Source organism: Peromyscus californicus, unplaced genomic scaffold (genome assembly GCF_007827085.1).
Source record: "Peromyscus californicus insignis strain IS unplaced genomic scaffold, ASM782708v3 Scaffold_9__1_contigs__length_137607984, whole genome shotgun sequence".
In the NCBI taxonomy this organism is placed as follows: Eukaryota; Metazoa; Chordata; class Mammalia; order Rodentia; family Cricetidae; genus Peromyscus; species Peromyscus californicus.
In genome coordinates this window covers 48,653,626-48,660,911 of record NW_026294617.1, presented here as the reverse complement: position 1 = coordinate 48,660,911, position 7,286 = coordinate 48,653,626, and the positions used below count along the sequence as shown (strand labels likewise).

At 38.3% G+C, this 7,286-nt stretch overlaps 1 long non-coding RNA gene across 1 annotated transcript in view; it reads left to right on the top strand.

Moving 5' to 3' along the window:
* Positions 1–5,714: 5,714 nt before the first annotated feature.
* LOC128105120 (uncharacterized) overlaps positions 5,715–7,286 on the top strand; it is a 35,712-nt gene continuing 34,140 nt past the window's right edge. The window contains exon 1 of the long non-coding RNA XR_008216268.1: positions 5,715–5,829. This is a non-coding gene — a long non-coding RNA (uncharacterized LOC128105120). The remainder of the gene's footprint in view (positions 5,830–7,286) is intronic.

Here is a 7,286-nt window from a genome sequence, read left to right as displayed (position 1 = left end):
GCTGTACAAGTTTGCATTCCCACTAGCAGTGAAGGAGTGTTCCCTTTGCTCCACATCCTCTCCAGCAGATGCTGTCATTAGTTTTTGATCTGAGCCATTCTGACAGGTGTAAGATGGAATCCCAAGGTCATTTTGATTTGCATTTTCCTGATGGCTAAGGATGTTGAACAATTCTCTAAGTGTATCTCAGCTATTTGAGATTCTTCTGTTAAGAATTCTCTTTTAGATCAGCGCCCCACTTTTTGATTGGATTATTTGGTATTTTGATATCTAGTTTCTTCAGTTCTTTATATATTTTGAAGATCAGCTGTGGGGTTGTTGAAGATCTTTTCTCATTCTGTAGGCTGCCATTTTGTCTTATTGACAGTGTCCTTCACCTTACAGAAGCTTTTCAGTTTCATGAGGTTCCAGTTATTAATTGTGGATCTCAGTGTCTGTACTACTGGTGTTCTATTCAGGAAGTTGTCTCCTGTGCCAATGTATTCAAGGCTACTTCTCACGTTCTCTTCTATCAGGTTCAGTGTAACTGGATTTATGTTGAGGTCTTTGATCCACTTGGAGTTGAATTTTGTGCAGGGTGACAGATGTGGATCTATTTGCACTCTTCTACATGCCAACATCCAGTTATCCAGCACCATTTGTTTAAGATGCTTTCTTTTTGTCATTGTATGATTTTGGTTTCTTTGTCAAAAATCAGGTGTTCATAGGTGTGTGAATTTACATCAGGGTCTTTAATTCAATTCCATTGATCCACCTGTCTGATTTTATTTATTCAATTTTATTAATTAAATTTTTTGGCTTATAGTTTTAAGGTATACTTCATCATGACATGGCATGAGGCAGCTGGTCACATAGCATCCACAGTCATGAAACAGCAATGCATAAATTCTATTACTTGCTTTTTCCTTTTTGACTTAGTCTGTGACCTCAGCCCATGGTATTGTCTCTCTCATGTTTAGTTTGAGTCTTCCTTCCTTAGGGAAACCTTTGTGGATATTGCCTCAGAGAATTACCCAGATATGTTGATCTCCTGATTATTCTAAATCCTTCCAAGTTGACAATGATAATTAACCATAGCAAGTACATTGTTTCAGTTATGTAAAGTGAAAAAGTCCTACAGATCTACTTTCAGCATAGTATATGTAGTTAATAATATTGTATTGTTTGCTTAAGTTTAGTACAATAGACATAGGGTTATCATCAAAAATAAAACAGAGAAAACTCCTATAGTTAATGATTATATGTATGGAACTGTAATGTAATGATCTCATAGGTATGCACTTATTTTCAAACACAGACATGTATACTAGTTATGTATAGTTGTTGGTGTATTATCAACTATTCTTCAATCAAAATAAAAGATAAATAAAAATAAAAGTATAAATCATCTGTCATCTACTATTGCCAAATTGTGTGACCTTAACCAACTTACCAACTTCCTGACTTCAGTTTTTTGGGGTTATTGTTAAGATTAAATGAAAATATAGTGGCAGTTTGTTAAAATACTATTCTGTCTTTAAAAGTATGTAAGAATTGGTGAAAATATTTAATGGAGTGCCTGGGACATGTGAAAAATAGTATTAAAAATAATTGGTATTTTTGCTGCAACAATGATTATGATGATGATAATTACATTACTTATCTTGTGTTTATTGTGAGAAAAAAATTACAAAAAGCAAAATGGAGAAAATAGTTAATTTGACTCACAGTTTTAAAGATCCAAGGCTGAATGACTCATTATCTTTCAGGTCAGTAGCAAATGGAATTATCATTTTGGAATGGCATAGCAGGGGAAGGAGCTGCATACCGCAGGACACACAGGAGGCAGAGAGCAATGTGACCCGGCTCATAGGCTCCTTACTTTTTCTTCCTTATTTTATTTTTTTTCCTAGTTCCAATTGAGTCAAGACTATCTGATGATACCATCCATATCCAAGTTGCTCTTCCTATATAATTAATCATCTCTAAAACAATCCCATGCAACCAGAAGAGTAATGTATTAATCTTTTAAGCATGTCTCAATTCAATCAAGTGGACAATGAAAATTAACCATCACAATAATGAAGATACTAAATTCAAAACTAAGTGTTCAAATCCTAGTCCTACTGTATGATACCTGTTCTCTGTGTAAGGTTGGCAATGTTTCTGAGCTTGCCTTTCTTCATCTGTAAATGGAAATAACAATTTCCATTTCCCCGAACTATTGGGAAGATGCAATGAAATAAAGTTTACAATGGTGCAATTTAAAATATAAAGTCATGTACCTAGTTTTATGTTGGCACAAATGATGATACTGTGCCTAACCATTGATAGACTTTGAAGTGAAGTCAACAGAATTTTAATATGTCTCCAGATGGATGAAAAATAATTGGATTGTCTCATGAGACTTTCTCAGCTATCAATAATATCTGCTTCAACAGTGAAGTGTTTCAAAATCATAAATAATCTCTCATTGGAACAACAATGAGAGGAAAGCATTTATAAAGTAAGGTTAAAGAATAACTTAAAATTCTGATTTTTATCTGGAAGAATCTGTATGTATACAGGAGCTTTGAGAGCAGAGGGATTTCAAATGGAGGGCAAAGAGTTCCAACTATTAGGGCAAGGACATAGATGAAGTGATACCAGATCAGAGAAACTAGATCATTCTAGTTCCTTTATTTCACTAACCAAAACTTTTGTTAAGATGTGGGGTACAAAAGGCACAGCATAACATACACAATGAGCATTCTAACTTTCCTGCATAAAGGATGTCCTAAGGACCATATTCTAACCCATAGCTATTCCAGAGGTTCTCTGCAGTGGAGCCATGATACTTTTAAAAAGCAGAAGCAACTGCTAAACAAATAGCCAAGTAGAACAAGCCTCCTGTGATCCAGGGCAAACCATTTAACTGTACTGAGCCCTATTCTTTCCAACAGTGAAATAATACTACCCCCAGTTCACCTCTAAGGAGTTGTCAACATAAACTAGTTATTTATCAGAAAGTGAAGGGATCCCAGGATGAAACATGCTTTACAAACCCAAAGTGTGATCACTTCATAATTTATAAGTCTTGGAGAGGTTTTGTTTTGGTTTGGCTTTGAAACTGAGACCTTGGGTGGTTGTTCTACGAAAACATTTTCCCCTGCTGTATCTTTTCACTTACATGAGAAAGAGCTGTAAAAGTGAAGGGTCTTGCTATGACTTCGGTTTCAACTGCAGAAAAGATAGAAACTGTGAAAAAAAAAAAGAAAGAAATCTCTGAAATATCTACCATAGCCACGACTGATATTTGGCTATATTCTACTGTGATAGACATACAAGATTTTATACACATTTGAAAAATATCAGTTGAGTTTATTCTCTATGCCAGAACATGTACAAATGCTAGGAATACCAAAACGATTAAGAAAGGTCTGGCCTTGAGCACATTCTAATTAGGAAAACAAACACATAAAGAAGCAGGTAGAACACAGAATGTGTGGCAACTGTTTTCTAGCAATTTCTAGAAGGTGGCAGCGGAAGTCACTAATTTGGTCTTTGGTTGCTTTGTCTGTTTTTAATTAGCTTCACACAATAATCACATCTACTTGTGGTCGTTAGAATATTTTTGATCAGTGTTTGAAAAACAGGCTATCTCCATTTTAGGCTAAAAAGCCATCTCATAGTCATTTCTGTTTATAATTAAACCTCTGGTTTTTTTTTTTCAAGGATTCTACAAATGGTTCTCTACTGCCTGTTCCAAGAATGGCAATCAAGTCTTTGTTTCACAAATTTGTGAAACAAATGACCATCTTGCAACCCTACCTTTGTTTCAAAAGGTTATATGGCTACGTGTTGTTATGACTACCTTCTTATGCCCATTGCAATTGTGTTTTTGTTTCAGGAGGTCTTTATGACTAACTTGCTATGCTTATGTTCTGCTCCTGTACCCCACCTATTTTGTCCACCAAATCCCCCATTTGGAAAGCCCCTACCTCTGAGCTATAAAAGTCTTGTCTTCCTCACAGCCAATGCTGACCTCTTGAATCCCACAGAGGGAGCTACAATGAAACCCTGTCTCAAAAATGTGGAAGGGGGTGGGGTTAATATTGTTTTCTTATGTTAAGAAAAAAATCTAAACTATGATTTGGTCATGCAGACCAATTTATAAGAATCAGGACTTAGGAGTTCAAGAGAATGAACAGTGGTTATAACCCCTGCTGTGCAGGCATGAAGATCTGAGTTCAAATCCTAAGCACTGATGTTAAAAGCCAGGCACGGTCTTGCATGCATATAACTTAGTACTGTGGGGGACAGGGACAGGAGGATCATAATTACTGGCTTTCTGTCTAGCTCCATGTTCATAAGAGACCCTGTCCAAGTGGAATAAGACAGAATGATAAAGCAGGACACCTGGAGCCCTTCTCTAGCCTCTGATGGCATAGTGCACACACCTACAGACATGTACCTCTCTCTCTCTCTCTCTCTCTCTCTCTCTCTCTCTCTCTCTCTCTCTCTCTCTCTCTCATACACATACACACACACACACACACACACACACACACACACACACACACACTCAGCATCCAAAAAATAGAAACAAACATGTTCTTTTAAAAAAAAAAGAAAGAAAGAAAGAAATTGGGATTTTACAGAGACCCTTTGTCTGTCCCTGTCAAATGTTTTTACTCGGTTATGGAACAGATTAGTGTAAAAGGAATGATGGCACCAATAGCATTACAGTATGTAAATGTAGGCCGTAACAAAGCTTCCTAAAGGAAAAACGGATTAACAAGTTGGCTAAATCAGCTGCATATGAAAAATTGATCAACAAACTACAAAATAATGAACAGCCCTAGGATATTTCCACTGCCTGAGAAAAGAAAACAGATTATTTCTCATTTTCAAATCTCTCTGCATAAACACTGCAGACACTTAGGCCTCTATGACCCTGAAGAATTTCCAAGTCAAGGCTTCCCAGCCAAGCTTCGCTCACAAATAGTTCAGACTGCCAGGAAAGGGCTGGGGGAACTGACAGAGAACAAACTGCCTGCTGGGTTGTGAACTGTCAAAACTGCACAAAAAAAAAAAAAAGGAATTCTTTAAACAAGCCATTATTTGAAGGCACCGAGGGAAAGGGGGAATTCTTGGGTTCCTCTCTACCTTGAACTTCAGCTCCGGATTGTGAAGGAGTAGGGGCGGCTCTATTTAGAGTAATGGCTTAATCAAAGCCCACATTTCCGTGAGCGCCTGTCATTTTTCCTTTGCAGCCAGCTTAGCTTCTAGCATGCCAGAGACAAAAGGTTCCGCTGGCAGAACAAGGCTGAGGCAGCCTAGCTGCTGCTCTTCCAAAACATCCCGCAAACCCTGCCTTGGGTTTCTGGGGATCCGGGAGCCCCAAGACTCACACAAGCACAGGCCATCAGCTGCAGCAGCAGCTCTCAGCAGATTCCTCATCTCTGGCCGGCTTCTGGTTTCCCTTTCAAGGTTTTTAATTGACATTTCCACTAACATCAGGCTCAAACTTGGTTTGTCAGCATGAATGTGTTTTGCTTCTCCTTTTGAAGAAAAGCTTAAAGCTCGGTAATTAAAATGCTGATTAACTTTTAAATACTGAAGTGTTTTATTCTGCTTCTGAGAACCTCATGCTTCAAGCTGTGCTGTTATTTAATATGAGGCCAGGGGTGTTCCTACTTATTTTCAAATGTGGAAACGCTAAGAAAAAGGGCAAGTGAAGCTCAATTGAATGCACAGGGGATGTTATGATCACGAATGAAGCCCAAGGAGGAGTATTAGTGCTATGGAGCATAAACCTTTGCAAATGCCAGTGGATGGGCGAGATTGGAGCACTGACCTTCAGAGATGGTAAGGGGGAGAGTAGCCGAGAGATGAAACTGGAGAGGAGGAGAAGGAGAGGTAATGGGAAGGAGCTTAATTTGTTTCCAAACCCACAAGAACTTGTTGAAGGTTTTGAAGTAGGTAACTGATGTAATCTGTGTGTTTGAAAAACATCTTGAAACTTTTTTATGCATGTCAAGGAGTATATGTGTACATGATAGTTAACTTACGTGATTCCTGGCCGTGCATCAGAGTATACTCTACAGTCTTCAATAGAGCAGGTTGTTTTTTTTTTCTTTTTTCATAATTTGCTCAAAGCAAACTCCCTTGCACTAGGATAGAAGCCAAGCATCAGGATTGCAGCATCTCTGCTTCCAGATCACCAAGTTGTGCAGAGCTAAACCAATGACCAAGCAGCCCACGGCCCCTGGTGTTGTCCTGCACATACTACACAAACTGCATTCCCTAGAATTGATAGAACTGAGTCTACTTCTTAGTGTTACAGGCAGGTAGGTAATGGTGTCACAGGTGATGACATCTGGTCTTTCTACCAATATTCTATTTCCTGGTAATTAGGAAATGTGTATACAACTAATGTGCACCAAAGCCTTACATAAGCTCTCCCATATTGGATAGATGAGCTTTGCTCATCTCAGGTCTTAAGAGAAGACTATTTCTTCAGCCCTCAGCATTCTTTTGTTATTTTGTTTTGATTGATTGATTGATTGATTGATTGATTGATTTGTAACAGAGTCTCTCTACATAGCCCTGGTTATCCTGGAACTCACTATGTAGACCAGACTGGCCTTGAACTCACAGAGCCCCTCTTGCGTCTGCTTCCCAGGTACTGAAATTGAAGGAGTACAACAGCATACCCTGCTAGTTCTCAGCATTCTTTAGTTGGCTGTAGTTCCTTGTGTGGGGTTGCAGCCCCCTTGACTTTCTTCTCCTACCGTGTATTGTTGTCCTTTTCAGCTTATGATTAGCCAGTCATGTTGAGGAGACCTTACGCAGACTGAGCACGTTGTATCTAGGAATACGTATGTATGTACATAGACACACAACAACAATTAATGAAAAAGAGGCCATTAATTGAAAGAGAACAAGGAGAGGTATATGGGAGGGTTTGAGGGAAATGATGAAATTATAATCTCAACTTCGAGAAATAATTAAAAATAGTATTGACAGTCAAAATAATCACCAGTATACAGAAGGTGAAATCCCCTCTATTTTCCAGTGTCTCACAGACTATCATTACCTTGTGTCCCTTTCTCAAACCCAGCTTCAATTCCATAATTTATTATCATAATCATGCCTGCATAATGACCACATCTGGTTCCACATCCCTCCTGCCCAGCAAAGATCTGTTATTCACCAGATTTGGTTTTATAATTTCTAATTTTAAGTACAAGGATGACTTTGCACTTTAAATTTGCAACAGCCAACGTCAAACACTGTGTGTATTCTGTCTCCTCACCCAGCTA